The sequence below is a fragment of the Stenella coeruleoalba genome (assembly GCF_951394435.1).
Source record: "Stenella coeruleoalba genome assembly, chromosome: 13".
NCBI classification, from domain to species: Eukaryota; Metazoa; Chordata; class Mammalia; order Artiodactyla; family Delphinidae; genus Stenella; species Stenella coeruleoalba.
In genome coordinates this window covers 29,103,129-29,124,067 of record NC_137159.1, presented here as the reverse complement: position 1 = coordinate 29,124,067, position 20,939 = coordinate 29,103,129, and the positions used below count along the sequence as shown (strand labels likewise).

The window sequence follows — 20,939 nt, the reverse complement described above, 5'->3', positions numbered from 1 at the left end:
AAACAGAGGAAGAACAATCTTTGACATAAATCATAGCAAGATCTTTTTTGATCCACCTCCTAGAGTAATGGAAATAAAAACAAACAAAAAAAAAAAAAACAAATGGGACCTAATGAAACTTAAAAGCTTTTGCACAGCAAAGAAAACTACAAACAAGACGAAAAGACAACCCTCAGAATGGGAGAAGATATTTTGCAAATGAATCAATGGACAAAGGATTAATCTCCAAAATATATAAACAGCTCATGCAGCTCATAATTAAAAAAACAAACAACCCAATCAAGAAATGGGCAGAAGACCTAAACAGACATTTCTCCAAAGAAGACATACAAATGGTCAAGAGGCATATAAAAATATGCTCAACATCACTAATTCTTAGAGAAATGCAAATCAAAACGACAATGAGGTATCACCTCACACCGGTTAGAATGGGCATCATCAGAAAATCTACAAACAACAAATGCTGGAGAGGGTGTAGAGAAAAGGAACCCTCTTGCACTGTTGGTAGGAATATAAATTGATACAGCCACTAAGGATAACAGCATGTAGGTTCCTTAAAAAACCAAAAATAGAATTACCATATGACCCAGCAATCCCACTACTGGGCATATACCCAGAAAAAAACATAATTCAAAAAGACACATGCGCCCCATTATTCACTGAAGCACTATTTACAATAGCCAGGTCATGGAAGCAACCTAAATGCCCATCGACAGATGAATGGATAAAGAAGATGTGGTACATATATACAATGGAATATTACTCAGCCATAAAAAGGAACGAAATTGGGTCATTTGTAGAGACGTGGACAGACCTAGAGACTGTCATACAGAGTGAAGTAAGTCAGAAGGAGAGAAACAAATATCGTATATTAATGCATATATGTGGAATCTAGAAAAATGGTACATAGGAACTGATTTGCAAGGCAGAAATAGAGACACAGATGTAGAGAACAAACGTATGGACACCAAGGGGGGAAGGTGGCGGGGAGGGTAGGGTGGGACGAATTGGGAGACTGGGATTGACATGTATACACTAATATGTATAAAATAGATAACTAATAAGAACCTGCTGTATAGAAAATAAGTAAGTAAAATTCAAAATTAAAAAAAAAGATATGTGTACAGTAATGCTTTTAAAATGGAAATAGAAATGACATGATCGTATGATGATTCTCCAGGTATTTAAAACGTGACTGTCAAGGAGGAGAGAAGAGTAAAACATCTCAAGAGACTTTAACTAGGTGTAATGGGATGAAATTAGGCAAAAGAAAAGGCAGGATAAACAGAATGTTTATTTTTCCTAAGTTTTTTCCTAAGTTTCTACTTGTGAACTAAATTCCCTGAGGAACACGGTTTGCAGTCATGTGAAAGACTGCTCTTTTCGTACTATTCTACAGAGAATACACCTGCAGAAAAAAGAAAGAAAAGAGATGAACAAAATTATTCTACAGAAATTTTCCACCTCTAAATTTATCCTCTATACTTAATTGCATTTTGAAAAAGTATGCAAGGAATATGTGAACAAATTCTCCAAAGTTTAAAGAAGGATAACAAGTAAAAGTTGAAATTCTCCCTTTTCTCCCTTCCTCAAGAGGAAAGGATAATTTAACTGTTAACAAATATAAATATGCATAATATAAACAGATTTTTAGGTGTAGATGGGATTTTACTCTAAGTATTGTTTGGTGACTTATGTTTTTAAACTTGATTATGTCTTGGAGATCTTTTCATGCCAGTATATATATGACTGTTTCAACTTTTTCAAGGGATATATAATAACCCAATTAGAAATGGCTCATAATTTATCCATTCTCCTACTAATGGATATTTGTTCTAATTTCTCACTCTTACACAGAATACCTTAATGAATAATTTATACTTATATTCTTGATACATGACAGTTTCTCTTTAGAATAGATTCTTAGAGGTAAAATTACTAGAGACCAAATGGAAGGTGTAATTTAAAATACTGATAGTTGGGACTTGGTGGTCCAGCGGTAAAGAATCCACCTTGCAATGTAGGGGATGCAGGTTCCATCCCTGGTCAGGGAACTAAGATCCCACATGCCGCGGGGCTACTAAGCCCGTGCACCACAACTTTTGAACTCGGGCACCTCAACCAGAGAGCCTGCGTGCCGCAAACTACAGAGCCCACGCGCTCTGGAGCCTGTCCGCCACAACTAGAGAAGCGAAAACCTGCACAACACAGCTAGAGAGAAGCCCGCCTGCCACAACGAAAGGTCCCGCGGGCCTTAATGAAGATCCCGAGGGCTGCAACTAAGACCCGACGCAGCCAAAAAAAATAAGTTAATTAAATAAAATTTTAAAAAAAGGGAGATTGAAAAGTGTTTAAAAAAATAAATAAGATGAAATAAAATACTGATAGTTACTTCCCAAACTGTTCTCAAACATGCTGCACCAATTTATACCCTAATTTACAGCTTCAAATAGTATCAGTTTCTTCACTCCTTTCTGAAATGCTAGATATTATAAATTAAAACTTCTTTTCTAATCTGATAATCAAAAAATGATACTTCATTATTATTTAGTTTCCATTAATAATGAAGATAAGTATCTTCATTTGGGGTGGGGGGACTTTTAGTTCCTATTTTAAGTACTGCCTGTTGATTATCCTTTGATCATTTTTACTAGGTTGTTAGCATTTTTTTCTAATTGAGTCCACAGAGTTTTATCTGGATATTAATCATTGTTTCATTATAGATATTGCCATTATTCTCTCAGATTGTGATTGAACTTTGTTTACACTGTCTTCTGCCATATTAGTCTTAAATCTTGTCAATCTTTTATTTTATGGCTTTAGATTTTGTATTTTAGTTAGAAAGTCTTTTCCCACCTTGAGCATATAAAAATATTCTCCCAATTTTCTTAAATACCTTTTATGTTTAGGTCTTTAATACATTTGGGATTTATTTTGGGGAATGGTATGAAGCAGGGATTTAACTTAAGGTTTTCCCCAAAGAGATAGTGAGTTGTCTTAGTACCACTTACCAACATTTTTCTGATTGATTTTAAATTGCCCCTTTATCATAAATAAGTTAAATTCCCATGGACCTAATTTATTCTATTGTGCTAACTTTATTCTTGCATAAAATCATAATTTTTAGTTTATAGCTTTATATGATGTTTTGATATCAAGTGATGAATCTATTCCCTTAGTATACAAGCAGTAGTGTAGTGGTTGAACAGGGGCTAGAATCAGACAATTGAAATCTCAGCTCTGTCATTTACTAGTTGGGTGACCTTGGGCAAATTACTCAATCTTTCTGTACTTTTCTAGTAGATATGATCTGAAAAATGGTGATACTAATAGTTTCTACATTTTATTACTAGTAGGATTAAAAAAGAAAAGATATGTAAAGTACTTAAATCAGTACCTAACACATAGTAAGAATTCAAATATGATAAGCCATTATTCCAAATTTTTTGGCTATTCTCACACATTTTACCTTCAGGATAAGGTTGAGAATCAGTCTATCAAGTTTCATAAAAAAATTCCACAGGGTATTTGCTTAATATTCCACTAAAACTATCTCCTGATTAGTTTCAAGGAGAAAGTACTGACAAAAATATTGACAAAATTCCTAGATCTTCCAATCCAGGAACATGCTGTGTCTCCCCATTTCTTCTTTTTTTTCCTTCAGCAAAGTTTTATAATATTTTCCCTACAGACGCTGTACATTTCTAATTAGGTTTATTCCTCAGGATTTTTATGGATTCTGTTTTTTAAAAATATATATTTATTGGAGTATAATTGCTTTACAGTGTTGTGTTAGTTTCTGCTGTACAACAAAGTGAATCAGCTATATGTATACATATATCCCCATATTCCCTGGATTCTGTTCTTATTATAAACGGGACTTTTTTTCCCCTCTACTGGTATTTTCCATTATATAAGAAAGCTATTTGTCTTAGTATATTAATTTTATGTCTGACCGTCTTGCTCACCATTTTTTATTAGCATATTAATTTTCAATCAATTCACTTGATATGTTTAGGCTGCTGATGATATACTCTGTTAATAAGGACACCTTTGTTTCCTCCTTTCAAATATATATATATACATATTTATATTTAGTCAAAAATGCTGAGATGGGCTTCCCTGGTGGCGCAGTGGTTGAGAGTCCGCCTGCCAATGCAGGGGACATGGGTTCGTGCCCCTGTCCAGGAAGATCCCACATGCCGCGGAGCAGCTGGGCCCGTGAGCCATGGCCGCTGAGCCTGCGCGTCCGGAACCTGTGCTCCGCGACGGGAGAGGCCACAACAGTGAGAGGCCCGCGTACGGCAAAAAAAAAAAAAAAGAAAAAAGAAAAAAAATGCTGAGAAAAAGCCATTATTTCTCCCTGTCTTTTGGTTGAATGACAGTAGTCATAGGGTGACAGATACTTCACTAGAACTTCTGCTCCATTTAAATACTGCATGGCTCAAAAAAAACACACAAGCATCTAGAAATGTATATAGTGCTTACTATATGCTAGGTATTCTTCTAAGTGCTTTAAATATATTAATTCATTTAATCCTCACAACAACCCCATGAGGTTATCTAACTGGAATTAGTCTCCCCAGATAGCATTCTCAAAGAAAGGAGATTCTGACAGTTTCCCCTTTAAGGAAATCTGTTAGTTATATCTGAACACCCCCACCTAAGGTGTGTTAAGCAAGTTGCCACTTGTCCTCTAACCCCAAGGCTCCTTAATTCCAAGTAAGCAAGCCTAATCAGTTTGGGCTCTAGAATCTCATCACTCTTACTCAATCAGAATAAAAACAAGGCCCATAAGAATCTACTTTGACAGCCACATGGACTAAGAGGAGCTGAGGTAAAATCCTTAAAACTCACCACCATTAAATAAATCTCCCAAGGTCATATATAACCCAATTCTGACTTATTGCCAAGGAAGCCGGGCGTTAGAAAAGTCAGGCTGTATATCTGGCTCTGCACTTTTTAACAAATATTTTTAATATATCTCTCCAGACCTTTTAAAGTGACATCATAGATAATTGTGTTATGACCTATTTTCTGTCTTAACAATACATTGTGACCAATTAGAAAATAAATAAAAGTAGATTTAAAAAAAATCATTTTTAACAAGTGCATCACATTCTGTGATTTGAATTTACCATTTTATAAAAGCATAGTGATTACTATGTACTAGACACTGTTCTAAGCGCTTTATAAATATCAACCCACTTAATCATTACATCTGAGGTATGTTCCATGCCATACCATATGGTATATATGTATCATAATTTATTTAATCGGATTAAAGAAATCAAATTTTGATTCAATAATTTAATCCAAACTTGGATTTAATAAATCAAATTTTAATTTAACTAAATTAAAATTTAATCAAATTACTCCAAATGTTTGTCATTATAAACAATACTGTGACAAACTTCTTGGTACATACAGCTTTGTGCAGTTGTGTGATTATTTCCTTAGTCTAAATTAAATGGGTGCCTTTTCAATGGATTGAGATTAGTGGCAAAGAGAGAAGAGAGAGTAGAGACATGAAACCAGAAAGGCACAAAGTGTGCCTGGGAAACCACAACTGCAGAAAAGGGAAAAAATAAACAGTTAATGAACATTTACTATTTACCAGACACTATGCTACACGCTTTGACATACATTGACATGCTCAATCCTCACAAGAACTATTTGCAGTAAGGTACAATGCCCTTTTTATAAATGAGGAAATTGAAAAATAAAGAGGTTAGTCATTTGAGAAGGTTACACAGCCAGTAGGTAGCTGCGGTTCTGCAATTATCAGCTAAATTATGTTAAACAAATTGCTTAATCTCTTTGGCCACATTTTAGTTTAATTGTAAAATGTGACTCAAAAGAGTAACATGGAGATATACATTAAGGTAATGTGTGTAAATTATAAACTAAATACTAGAAATGATTCAACACTTTAAATGATTAAAAAAGGACTGAGCCCAATCTCTCTAAGAAGGTCAAAATCTTAAAGTAAAGCAGTATTTATAGTTAAACACTGTAAGATGTATGCATTTACACATTTTCACTTGATTCCATGTTAGAGAGAGGTACATAAACTGGACTACATGCAACAAAAGGACCACCAAATGATAATATGTTTGGGTGGGAGGATACCTCCAAGTCACCCATGCAATCTTCCATCAGTGAGGAATTCTTCATACAGCATTCTCAAATATGGCCATCTGGCTCTTGCATTTTTATAGTGAGGATTCCTCAGACAATGATGGGAATGTTAACAATGCCCTATTTGCCCTTCCTCAGCTTCACATTAAAATTTTCATGAAACTACAGTAAGTGATGACAAGTTTCAACCTGATTAGAAACTAAGACACTTATTTGTCAGGAAGAATTCACAATATTCAAAGCATGGATACGGCCTTAAAGCATGGACAAGGGCATTTCAAGACTATGATTCCCAATGAAGCGGATCAGAATATGCCACTCCAAAGTATACCACTTTAGTATTATTTAGGATTGTTTTGAGCTGAAGGCAAATGAGAAACAGCTTACACAGGAAGAACACTCTGCCCTCTCACTTTCAGCCTCAGAGCAGGGCGTAAATTTTCCTTTGTAAAGATGACATAAATTTCCATTTGTAAAGGTGTCCCCCCTCTCCCACACCCAGAAGACCAGATACGACACCAGGTGAGTCTGCGTAACAAACCTTGCTAAACAACCCTTAACTATCATACATTTTCCAATCACTGTTCCGCAAGTCACCACCCCTAGGATCCCAAATTCCCTTTCCTTTATCTAGTCACTTCTCCACAACTTATCACCCTTTGTTAAAATGGTATATAAGACACTGAATCTAGCTGCTTCTTCCGGTTTTCCATTCTTTTCTGTGAAGCCTCCACGTATGTAAAAATATTAAAAGTGAATGCCTTTTCTCCTGTTAGTCTGTCTTTTGTCAGTTTAATTTGTAGGCCCCCAAACAGAACCTGAGGGTATAAAATAAAAGTATTTCCTCTTCTACACCAGTAATACAACACAGTTTGAGGCTGAAAGAGCAAAGGGGTACAGCTTTACCTCTGAGTGAAAAGTTGTCAACAAGGAGATGAGCCTGGAAAACCCATGAGAGTAGTGTATTCTGTAGGTTATTGATTCCTGCTCCTCCCCCAATTTTTATAGCAAAAGAACTACAGATTGCTTTCCTATATAAAAATAATCAAGCAGTTAATCAAATGGGTCTAGGTGATGCTTCTATCAATCATCCCTGAAACTTGAGATTATATGTATTCTAATAGCATTAATGTAGACTTGTGCTTCTTAAACTTTAATATATATATCAATCACCTGAGTATCTTGTTTAAGTAAGTCCAGAGTAGGGCAAGAGATTCTACATTTCTAACAATTCCTGGATGAGAAGTGTGCAGACCATGCTTTGGTAATTATGTGACAACCTGTTCACAAGCAAATAATAGATCCAAACAGACCTTTCTTTTCAGAGTTAGGTATACAGTTTTAAGGAAAAGGAAGAAAAGAAACATGGAACACATGGAAAAATTTGGTAACTTAACAGAATATACATGGAGTTTATAATAAAAAGAAAGTAAACTATAGAAATAAACTTTAGCACAGAAGAAAATTTTAATGTTTTCAATAGATTTCAAGGAATGATAGATTCTATGTGGGAAAGAGTTGAAAAATAAAAATACAGAACACAACAGAAAGAGTATTAGTTTCATGGAATTCTAAAATGAGGTAGATGATACAAGAGATGGTAAAGAAATAAAAATGCAAGTAAAACTACAATCTGCCCTACAAAGTGAAGTGTAGAATCAATATTGAAAATAGAAAAACCCAATAGATTTAACCATTTGGTTGGAGATGTTTCCTCTGAAAGCAGAGGAAAGGACAGAAAGAACATAATAGTGAATATAAAGTTTTGATGGCATATAGATTATTCAAATCTATGAAGAAGACAAGAGCATGGAAAATAAATTAATAAAATAGAAAAAATAATTGAGCAGTGCAAAGCCCTAAGCATACAGAGTAGAAAGATTCACCATATAACTAGCAAACTTAATGAAAAGAGATCAATACCTGGATATATATCCTGGGGAATCTGTTAAACTTCAAGGATAAGGAAATAAGCTTATAAATACGTGGGCAGCAAAAGAGGTAAATTACCAAGTAACAAAAATCAGGCTGGCCACAAAGCAATGTCCAAGAGGAAAAAAGGATATGACCCAAGAAATTTATACTCTTCAAGTTGTTATTTCCATGTGACACTAAAAAAGAGAGATTTTCAAGTAAATAAATACGTACAAAATCTACTTCAATCTACTCCTGAAAATATTACGCAAAGACACCCGCTAGTCTACCAAGAATTCATGAATGGAAAAATCATGTTATCAATGTGGTCTGTGTTCTGATAATGAACACAGAAATCAGTCAAACATATTAAATCTAAAAATTGTTATAAATATAACTATAAAACAGGACACGAATGCCAATACTATTTCCTGAAAGGACTCCCATCCCTAATTCAGGTTAGGTGTGTACTGTGTGCCCTGATTTCCTTTTATAGCATTTGTCATACTGTATTGTCATCTCCCGTTTAAACTTTCTAGTTCTCTCACTAAGCAACTGTCACTTACCTACCCCTCCTCTCTCCAGGTTTCTTACTGACAATATATATATTTTATATATCGGTATACTACTATATGTATACTACTGTAGTATATATACAAGTATCAATAGCAAAACCAAGGTTGAGGGAAACGACTAGGAGAAGAAAAATCATGCTTATTTATTCAGATGGGAGAGGAGCATGAATAAATAGATAATGTCTCATACATGAATGAGAAAATAAAATTAAGTATGGTAAAACTAAAAATTAGTAGAAATAAAAGTATAACACATATCTTCTGTTTACTAGAGAAAATAAAAAACAATGAAAACACAGTAGGCCAAAGAGCAAAAAGAGCGGAAACAAGCAAAATAGCAAGAAAATATAAAAATATTAATATAAAACAAGATAACAAAAGCTAGTCATTCATGTACTTTCCTTCCACTAAGGAGAGAACAACAAAGACCTAGTCACTGCCTCCTCACCCAGGAGGTTTTCTTTGTGATTCGGGTCCAAAACTGAGTATTGGGCAAGGGTGGGGGTGGGAAGCAGTTCTGAGCAATAATTTTGGGGAAATATTTATGATCAAATATGTAGTGGAAATATCAGGTTCAGTAACCAAGAAATTGATCCTTTATCTCCAAATTAAAAATATCTAGATTAAAATAAAATACCAAAACAAAGAATAAAATACCTACCATACCTCTAGAACAGTTATGCCTCACTTCACTGTGGGCGAAGAGTGTATCTCATTCCCTAATTTGCCATAGCACACCTTGAGTTCTAGACTGCTGCTTCTGAGAGATGCGGAAGACCTAAGTCCAGCTGATCCAAACTAGGACAAATTAGGTAACTTCTCATTTTTCTAATGCGGTAAAATTAAAACAAACACATACCTTTCAGTGTTATGTGATGATCTGTCTGTTGCCTACGACCCATCTCTTTCTAGCCTGTCAGTAAGTAGGGCTCTCAAAAGTCACGCTAAACTAAATAGAATGGAGTAGATGGAGTGAACTTTACATAGCAGAAAGTCAACTTGAAGATGAACCCTCTAACACAAAATCCTTTTTGTGATATGAAAAGGTTAGTCAGCTCTGCACTCAACAGGACGCTCACTTTTGGTCACATCAGTTCTATTATAATTAACCTCCTTTACCCAAAATGGGAAACTACTGTTTTGGAACCTGACAGCTTTTAAGTTGCAAGGGCTCCTAGACAACAAGGAACAAATTCAGTAAGACTGAAGCTAGGTTATTTGGGTCAATATCAGGCAGCTGAGATTGAGAACAAGGTTTCTTAAGAAAAGTAGGCGGGGCTTCCCTGGTGGCACAGTGGTTGAGAGTTCGCCTGCCGATGCAGGGGACACAGGTTCGTGCCCCAGTCCGGGAAGATCCCACATGCCGCGGAGCGGCTAGGCCCGTGAGCCATGGCCACTGAGCCTGCGCGTCCGGAGCCTGTGCTCCGCAATGGGAGAGGCCACAACAGTGAGAGGCCCGCTTACCGCAAAAAAAAAAAAAAAGAAAGAAAAGTAGGCGTTCAGAGGCACCTGGTAGAGAGGCTGGGAGCAGATGTATCATACATTTTTTTCTTTCAATAAACCCAATGTGTGCATATATCTAAAGGATGAAGGAGTTTCTGAACAGAACAATTACAAACATTTTTTCAATGTTTATCATATGACAAGTAGTATGCTAAGCACTCTGCATGGATTAGCTTATTTAATCATGACAACAAGCATGTGAGGTAGCTACTGTTATTATGTATACTTTACAAGTGAAGAAATCGAAGCACAGAAAGGTTATGAACTTGTTCAGAGTTATATTGCTAAGTTTATGTAGGTGAATGCCAGGTTAGCTTTGGCTCTGAGGCTAGTGGGGGAATGATTTCGTGGGAATGCCTAAAACAATTAAGTTGAAAAAATATATGGTGTAAGAGTGAGTGTCTGAGTGTGTGTTTGTAGGTATGTGTATGATGTTTTTTTGTTCCTCTCCAATGTTTGATCAGGTTATATGCTTTATACAGTTGTTCCCTTTGAACCCTGTGGAGAAAGGTTAGGGGATTTGTCTTCATGGAATGTTAACTGTGTTCATGTGAATACTAAAATTATATAGTCAAATTATCCACCTAAGACTGCAGCGTTAACTAGATTACAGTGCTAAGATAGACAGATTCTGTGTTCAACATGAAGGATCTATACGAAGATACTTCCAGCATATAGTTACACAAAGCTTCCCTCTAATGTATTCCACCAAATTACTTGTCTGCTCTAATAAATAGCAAGTTTCAATATATTATTATGCTCCTAATTTTTAGGAAACTAATTTCTACTGATTCTTCAAATTAATTTAGGTTTGTTAAAACTCTGAACACTAGCTGATTAGATTCAAACTATCTCAAGAAGCCAGTGAAATAAAAAGATTATATTTCTAGGGCTCAGAAATCTGTTCTAATTTTTATATATAGACATGACTGGGCCTCCTGTCTTGTTCTTCTATTCCAAAAGGTGGAGCAAGCAGCAGGGTCCCAAAGACCTAAAAATTCTGAATGTTTTTCCTCTTGGGAAGAGCAGGCCCAGCTGAAGGAAAGGAAGAACTTTTCCTACTCCCAATAGGCTGACTCATATTAAGACATATCTCAAGATATATTCATATATATTGCCCACTTAAATATATTTACAAAAAAGGGGGTAAATAATTCATAGATCAGAATATGTATACCTTTATAATCCAATATCCTCATTTCACAGTTAACAGAACTGAGTCTAAGAAACATAAATGACATAAATGTTTCCTATGTTTACTATTAAAAATACATTTTATATAATTGTATCATTATGGATGTGCCATTTTCTGATTTTTAAAAAATTACTTTGTTGTACATTTTACGTGTATTATTCCCCTCACATGCACTAACACAGTCCACAATTTTGTGATTTTAGTTACAATATTCAATTTTGATTAACACACAACAGTTTAACTCCTCAACTGTTAGATATTTATACTGTTTCTCATTTTTCTTTATTAAAAATATTGATGTTGCAGCTACAAATATCTTAACGTATAACAGTACTCCTCTTTTACCCCGTGTGTAATTTTATGAAAATAAAGAGTATTTTTAGGTCAAAAATAGTGGTCATTTTATGATCTTCATTGTATACTGCTAAATTCCTCTCCAAAACGACTGGCAATTTACTCAATTACGTCTAAGCCTACATCTCCAAAAATCCTAGTCTTTTCTTGTAGCTGGTAGTGAGTTTCCATATGCTCTCAATCTCTATAATTCTGGGAAAATGTGATAATGGTTCCTAATTACTAGTTATGAATTTCTAGATAATGCCATTAAAAGTGAATTTGATTTTATTTAAGATATTTACATCTATGTTTATAAATGAGATTCCTCTCATGTCGCTTTTTTAGGTGCTCACTTTAGCACACATTTTAGGATCAAATTTATCTCACATAATAACTAAGGAACCTCCTAGTTTGTTTTCCCAAGTCTGTCAAGCCCTCCTTCAATTCCTCCACGTTGCAATCAGAACGACCTTTTAAAAACTCAAGTCTCACAGACCTACTAGAGAATGGATTTGAGGATACGGGGAGGGGGAAGGGTAAGCTGGGACGAAGTGAGAGAGTGGCATGGACATGTCTACACTACCAAATGTAAAATAGATAGCTAGTGGGAAGCAGCCGCATAGCACAGGGAGATCAGCTTGGTGCTTTGTGACCACCTAGAGGGGTGGGGTAGGGAGGGTGGGAAGGAGGGAGACGCAAGAGGGAGGAGATATGGGAATGTATGTATATGTATAGCTGATTCACTTTGTTATAAAGCAGAAACTAACACAGCATTGTAAAGCAATTATACTCCAATAAAGATGTTTAAAACAAAACAAAACAAAACTCAAGTCTCATTATATCCCTTTCTTAATATCTTTAATGGTCTCCCATCCCGTTACTTTTATGATACAGTCCAAAAATCTTAACTTGGTCTATACAGTTCTGGAACATCTGGCCATGTATATCTCATTCTCTCCTACTTTGGGGTCTTCAAATGCATGCACCTTGGGACTGCCACTCCCTCTCCCAGCTAAATTTTATGGAGCTACTCTTAAATGTCACTGAAGTCCACCACTAATTTAGAGCTCCCTCACTATCCAGCTCACCTTATTCAAAATTACTTATTGAATGTCTGATCCCTCTGGTAAACTGCAGAAAAAACTATAAGAGCAAAGACCCTTTTCTCAGGTGAGCAGTAAGCAGGCATTCTTTATCTCAGGAGTTTGAGAACTTGATACTGTATATACTGTCTCCCTACCAGTGTATATACCAAAGATAAGGACCAGTTCTTATGTATCTTGCACCCAAAGTTTAGCACAGCATCTTACACTCAATTAAGAGTTCAACGGATTTATATCAACATGTAATACAAAGAGCAAACTTAGTAAAGTCTGTGTCTGGCAAATACTCCTTAATATTATAACGTAGAACATTATAAATATGTTTATACAATAGAATATAATTAGAAGAGGCAACCACACATCACAAAAACATAGCCATACGGACTTCTAGAGTCCCTTGTTGAAAATTCATCAGAAATGCTGAGTTAAAGTAGTTGACTCATTGGAAAGACTTATAAAATTGAATAAGTTAAGTTCTTTAAATACTTTGAAGTGAAGAAATCTCCTCTGCAGAGACTTCAAAGAAGAAAAACCCAGCAAAGATCACAACACCTAAATATTTTCTGCTTTTCCCACTTGCTTTATTATGTCCAAATAATCCTAAAGTCTCCAGGAAATGCCCATGTGTCCACTGGCATATGTCCAACCAGAACTATCAACCCCAAACACTACCTCCTTTCCACGACAGTGGATCATCTCTTTAAACATCTCATCCTTGGATTCTAATGTTTTATGGCATTATTAACTTTCAAAATCAACTCTCATTTATTGTAGATACACTGAAAGCCTAAACAAAGAGATCTAAAAAGGTAAAAGAGGGACAGCTATGGAATAAATAAGTAATGGGATGGCTATGGAACAGGTAAGTAACAGGGAACACATTAAAGTAAAACAATGTTTCTAACTGATCAACTTCTGCTACCAAAAGCACATCTGTACAGTGACAATAACAGAAGTATTCACCTCACAGAGGTATTATAAAAAATAAATGAGTTAACGCACATGAAATGCTTAGTGTCTGGCACTACTATCATGTTATTTTTTTATTTCTCATTAGGCAGCTAGAAGTTATAAAGTAAGTTAAGTAAATAAAAACCTGGGCCAGCATTCTGGGCCAAGAAGAGACCTCCTAGTTTATTCATGGCTGACAACAGCCTCTATATATGTACATTTCTAGGGAAGTTCCTGATATCCCAACATTATTACTTTCCCCATCCTAATAGGCAGGAAGTTCCTCATAACATCTAAAACTATTTTAGTTAAAATTTTTTGTCTACTTCTTTTATTTTTTATTAGTAGGAAAAGAAAGGTGGTTTCTGTCATTTAAATGAAAATGATGACTTTAAATGTATAAGGGAAGTATGTAAATCAAATTGCTTTTATTGTCATTAGAAAAAAATAATTTCTACTAACATAAAAAGATGGCAAATCTGATAGAAAGAAAAGTAATAAAAAAAACCTTAGGAAATAAGTCACCTCAAGCAGAATCATGGGGAATCAAAGAATAACCTTACATTATAGACTGAATGTTTTGCATCTCCCTGTCAATTCATCCTAACCCCTGATGTGATGGTACTGGGAAATGGGGCCTTTGGAAAATAATTAGGTCACAATGGTGGAGGACTCATTAATTGGGATTAGTGCCCTTACAGACAGCTCCCTCATTCCTTCTGCCATGTGAGGACACACCAAGAAGACGACCATCTATGAACTAGGAAGCAGGCTCTCACCAGACACCAAATCTGCCAGTGCCTTGATACTGGACTTCCCAGCCTTCAGAACTGTAAGAAATAAATGTTTGGGAACTCTGCCTAAGGCACTGTGGTAACCTAAATGGGAGGGAAGTCCAAAAGGGAGGGGATATCTGTATGTGCATGGCTGATTCATTTTGTTGTGCAGTGGAGGCTAACACAATACTGTAAGGCAACCACACTACAATAAAAATTAATAATAAAAAAAGACATTATGTTAGCCTTGTTAAGAAACTGAAACTTGATTTTAAGTGCAATGGGAAACCACTGGAGGATTCTGATCAAGAAAGTGACATAAAATGTTTTTAAAAAAGGAGAGAGAAAATTGGTCATAAATTAGATATAAACAAAGGAAAAAACACTTGAAGTTCATTTTTTAAAAATACAAGTAATTTGTGTTTTAAGACTGCAGAACCTATTGTACAATAATCTAATCTACTAAAGTTGTCACTAAAAACAGGTTGAAATAATTTCAATTTGAAGTTAGATGAATTGCACTGATTAAGCTCTTACTAGTACAAATATATTACAACCCAGGAGGGCCCTGAGTGAGAACAAGCAATTGGCATCAACCTAAGGAAAATACCTCTTACTCAAGAAATTTAATACCAATTGAAAGTACTTATAAGATACGTACTGGTAAGAAAACAACTGAGATAAATTTGAAAGCGCTCAACTAGCCTGTTTTGAGCACTGACTGACTTTGGACAAGTTGCTTAATCTCTGTATGCTGTTTCCTATAAGTTGAGACATACTAACAGCCTGTAGAAGAGTCAATGTATATAAAGTACTCAAAAGAGTATTTGGCACAAAGCAAGTGCTCAATAAGTATTAGCTGCTGCAATTTAAAAAAAAAAAAAAGAAAGAAATTGTTGTTTAAGTGATCCGTCTGTGATATTTTTGTTATGGCAGCCCTAACAGACCGAGACTCCCTCTGACCAAGAGGTGATGTTGCTTTCTACAGCAACACAAAACTGCCCTGAAGTTTTCCTGCTTTCATTTTTCTCTACTTCTGTGATTGATCCTAAATGGCCACCTAATGATTTTTATAGAAGAAAAGACATACAAAAAACAGGTAGATTGGAGAGAGAAGTTGGAAGGAGGAGAAGATGATTTGGCTACTATAGGGGATTCATTTGGCTCCATTTGGTGCCAACATGATGATAATCTTCTAATCTCTTCAGAAACGTTGCCTTCAAGTGAACCTCTCATTATATACCCCTCACTAAAATGTGGAGTTATTGAAAATTAGTCTGAACATGCATCCTTACATTTTTGGTTCCTGCCTAGTTCCTTTTGCTTTCTGTCTCTATGAATTTGGCTACTTTGGATATTTCATATAAATGGAATCATACACTTTGTGACCTATTGCATCTGACTTCTTTCATTTAGCATAATGTTTTCAAAGCCCCTCCATGTTGTACCAGTATCAGTACTTCATTCCTTTTCATAGCCGAATAATATTCCATTGTATATATAATACATTTTGTTTATCCATTCATCAGTTGATGGGCATTTGGGTTGTTTCCCCTTTTGGCTATGGTGATATTGCTGCTATGCATAATCAGTACACGTTTTTGTTTAAACACCTGTTTTCAATTATTTTGGGTATGTACTCAGGAACAGAATTGCTGGGTCATATGGTAATTCTTTTTAACTTTTTGAGGACCCACCAAACTGTTTTCCACAGAGGTAGCACCATTTTACATGCCCACCAGCAATGTACAAGGTTCTAATTTCTCTATATCCTCACCAACGTTTGTTATTTTCCATTTTATTGATTAAAGTTATCCAGTGGGTACAGAGTAACATTGCACTGTTGTTTTAAATTTACATTTCCCTAATGGTTAATGATGTTGAGCATCTTCTCAGGTGCTTATTGGTCATTTGCATACCTTCTCTAGAGAAATATCTATTTAAATCCTTTGCCCATTCTAAAATTGGTTTTTTTTTAGTTAGGTTGTAAATTCTTTGATATATTCTGGATACTAGTCCCTTAGCAGATATATGATTTGCAAATATTATCTTCCATTGTATAGGTTGTCTTTTACTTTCTTGATAGTGCCTTTTGAAACAAAAAAGTTTTAATTCTGATGAAGTCTAATATATCTATTTTTCTTTTGTTGCTTGTTTCTTTGATATCATATTTAACTATGGTGCTTCTTTTGATAGCTAAAATATGTCAATGTTGGCTTTAATTTTTATTATATTAATCACTATAATTATCAACTTACTACCATATGCCAGGCATTTTATATGTGCTCTTTCAGTTCCTTCTCTCCCCGCCCCCCCGCCCCTCTTGCTCTTACTCTCATTCTCCCTCTCTCTGACCTAGTTGGTATTGGGCCATTTTCTAGAGAAAAAAAAAAAGTTCAAAAGGGGAATTTTCTCAAAGTCATTCAGTAGGATATTGATAGAGGCAAGATTCAAATCCAGCTTTGTCTAATTGTACAGACCCTACTCTTTTTTCTCTACTGCACTGCATTTCATTATTAAATAGCATAGTATAAAGTTTTTGATTTTGGCAACAAAAGAGGAAATGCATGTTGTATTAGTTTTCTATTGCCTCCATAATAGACTGCCACAAATTTAGTGGTCTAAGCAACACAAATTTATTATCTTACAGTTCTATAGGTCAGAAATACAACACGGGTTTCCACCAACAAAAATCAAGGTGTTGGCAGGGCTGCATTCCTTTCTGGAGCCTTGAGGGGAGGACTGGTTTCCTTGCCCATTTCGGTTGTTGACAGAATTCAGTTTCTTGCGGTTATAGGACTGAGATCCCCATTTCCTTGCTGGCTGTCAGCTATTCCTAGTCATTCCTAGCCTCTGGAGGCCACCTGTACTCTTTTGCTCATGGCCTCATTCTTCTACCTTCTAAACCAACAAGGTTGGTCAAATCCCTCTCACACTTTGAATTTCTCTTTTTTCTTCCATCTTGTCTCTCTCTTCTGCTTTTAAGGACTCACAGGATTAGATGTGACTCACCCAGATAATTCCAGGATAATCTGCTCAAGGTCCTTAACATCACAACATCTGTGAAATCTCTTTTGTCCTAAAGGTAGCATGGACAGGTCACAGGGATTAATACGTGGACATCTTTGGGGGAACAGGGCATTTATTCTGCTGTACACGCACACACACACACACCCTTATATTTTTTCCTCAGCTAGGTAAATATACAGAGTAAGGAGAACAGGGAACTAACAGAACTGATAGAACAGAAGACTGGTAGAGCCCTTGAAGTACAATATTAAGGGATAGGCAGAAGAAAAGAAACCCACCCACTCCCGCCCCTGCAAAAAAGAGCCTGAGAAGAAGCAATTGAAGAGGTAGATCCAGAGGTATCTTAAAGACTCTTGTGTGAAGTTTTGCCTGCTCTTGACTTACTGATTTCCTCTTTAAACTTGGAAACAATTCTCTCAAAGCTCTTTTGCCCAGTCTTTTACCTCCTAATCCAGCCATCGTTAATAGTGCTGATTCTTGGGCAGTGACCAGACAAATTTCAATTCTGCACATAATATCCTGAAATATCTCAGAACACTGAGCCAATGAATTGCTAAATTGGCTGAACATTCAGAGACCTCTTTTCCAGGAACATCTTGCTCCAGGCAATAGAATAATAGATCATGCTAGAACTCCCTAAAGCAAGGTAGCTGTGGAAAGCTGCAATACCTTGATGGCAGATTCCACTGCTGGCAAGTAAGATCCTGACCTCAGGTTTTCAAAAGGAGAAACTAAGCAGGGAATCTCCTGGTGTCAATACTTTTTCCCCCCAACTGAGTCAATAAGTTCTATGAGATACAGACTTGTGGAGTGATAAGTATTAATGTAACTAAAAGATTTCAGTGGATCCTGTGTTATAAGCTGAGGATAATCAGTGACAGTAAAGCCAAAAAGCTTCCTATTAAATACATGCTATCTTCTAAAATTGAAATATAGGCATATAGGAATTCTAAGCAAGTACATATGGGAAGTTAAGGAAGAAACCATCTTGAAGAGGACAAGTTTAAAGCTAGTAAGGATGAACCAAAATCAGAGGACACGAGAGATCAAACAGAACATGAAGATTAACCTGATCTTTTCATTTTACTTTGGGGAAATTAAAATACAAGCAAGCGACTTTCCCAAAATAACCTGGTTGCTGGCAACATCACAGATATCCTGACTTCCCCTTCAATATTCTACATCCTGGGATGGTCCATAGTGGGTGGCTCTACTATCAGTTGCTAAATGGATTCTTTTCTCAGCCACTTTATCCTGGGACCTCAGTGAGGATGACAAAAATGTGGGTGAAGCACTGCCACTCACAATGCTTTAACACTGTGAGCAATTCTAGCCTCGCTCTACTGGAAACTCAGTTCTATGACCTCTGAGGCTAAACAACATCTTTTCAAACGTATTAGGGGATGCCTTAGGAAAACCAATGAACTGTAGGTCGCTCCCAGGGGCTAGCATGCCTAGAAGACCAGGAGACAGTACACAACTCAAAACTCAATAGCTCTGCATAAGAGATTTTGAGGTGTGTGTATGAATGTAAAATTACCACTAGATTCTGGGGAATGAAAGTGGGAAAGAGGAAGTAGGAAAAAAGGTGAATGGTTTCACCTCTGCCACTTCTGATCTGTGCCAAGATTTTTTTGGTTCTATTACCTCATAAAAAGCGGGAGCCACAATAAAGAAATCTCTGAAACTTATGCTCCCCAGCACACTACAGGATACAACTAACATAAAACCACAGCTATTTTCTTCTGTTCCAGACTGGGAAATTAAAAAAAACAAAAAAACCACATTTTAAGGAGTCAGTTGGCCTATCTAGGCCACCCAACCCTAGCATCTATGCAATTAGCCAGTCACAGATTTAACAATTAAATCCTATGATCCCTGTCCAGGCAACTTGCTACTTAAGGATAGTGAGCTGTTGCCAGTTGCCTTTTGTAAAAGAAGTGGGAGATCTCAGCAGGCTAGATCCTCCACAGATCACCCTCCTTTCTCTGGGTTTTTGTGGGCCTAAAGCCCTCCAGACACAAACAACTGTATTGAGAAAGGACATGAAGAAAAAGGACATGAAGAAAGCCACAAAGGGACTAAATAGCCTTGAATATCTTATTTCAGATTTCTCTGCCACTTCTCAGGATGAGCTACTGAATTTATAGATTCTAATTGTAGGTTACACAGTTAAAATATCTCTTGCTGTTGTTGTTATACAAAATACTGTATTTGGACTACCACAGTGCCTCTTTCTCCTTGGTACATTCACACTCATTATCCAGGGTGTCACATTCACCTGGTATCCTTTGATTTCCCAAACTCTCCATACCTCACCATACTCTACTGTACTCTGCTGGAAAAAGAGGTTACTCTGCCCCTTCATAACACTAAAAGTCCTCTGTAAAAGTCACAACACGCTTTTGCAATCAGGAGTCAATTTTCCATTTACCAAAACAGTGTTCCCCAACATGTTCTGTTGACTTACTTTGACCATTTTTAAGTGACTTCTGCATTTCTTGATAAGCTGGGTTGTCTCAAGTCTCACTGCCAACTTGTGATCAGAAACTGTGGCACCCGGCTCACAGTTTACCTCTCCAGACTTAATATCATCATCATCACCAACATCTGGGTAACATGTGATTAGAGAGAGACACTTATCAGCAGGTATCTATCAATCTATATTATGAAGCAAAGAAATCCATAACAAAGAACACTTTTAGGAAATATCCTTTTTCTACTTCATTGAAAGGTAGAGTCCAACATGTACAACACACTTTTAAACCGCTGATTAAAAACTTTCTGGAAAAAAAAAAAAAAAAATCTGAAATCCCTACTTTTAATGGTGTATATCAGGTTGCTTTGTAGAACAATTCATGTCTAAAGGCTATTAACCTGTAAATACTTAAAACTAAGGCAAACATGTAGAGATTACATTTTTTTCCTTCAACAATACTTCCTGAAGCCCTACCATATGCTAGGAATTGTTCTAGGCACTAAGAATAAAGTTGTTCACAAAACGGGCAAAATCTCTACCCCCATGAAATCATTTTCTAGTGGAGGGAAAACGAATTAAATAAGATCTGTAAGATATATAATATACTAGAAGATAATAAATCGTTCAGAGAAAAATGAAGCAGGGAAAAGGATAGAGTTTTGCTTTGGTTTTGGTTTGGTGGTGGGGTGGCAGGGGTAGTGGGAGAGTGAAATTACAACCTTAAATAGGAAAGGCCTCTATGAAAAGGTGAACTTTAAATGACTTGAATAAAGACCTGAGGAAGATAAAGGAGCAAGAACTACAGGTATCTGGAAAAGGGCCTTCTAGGAAGAGTCGATATCAAGTGCAAAGGCCTTGAGATGGGCCTGTACCTGACATATTTGAAAAACAATAAGGAGGCTATCAGAGCCAGAGCAGAGTGAGGAGAAAAGAAGT

General features: G+C 36.2%; 1 protein-coding gene across 6 annotated transcripts in view; it reads right to left on the bottom strand.

The window, feature by feature from the left end:
- EXOC6B (exocyst complex component 6B) overlaps positions 1-20,939 on the bottom strand; it is a 717,212-nt gene that overhangs the window by 136,790 nt on the left and 559,483 nt on the right. The window contains exon 22 of one of the 6 annotated variants that reach the window (XM_079940502.1): positions 16,981-20,134. The exons of the other annotated variants lie outside the window; for them this stretch is intronic. The gene's annotated coding sequence lies outside the window, so the exon portion shown is untranslated. Of the gene's footprint in view, positions 1-16,980; positions 20,135-20,939 lie in introns of those variants that run through there. 6 annotated transcript variants of the gene reach the window in all.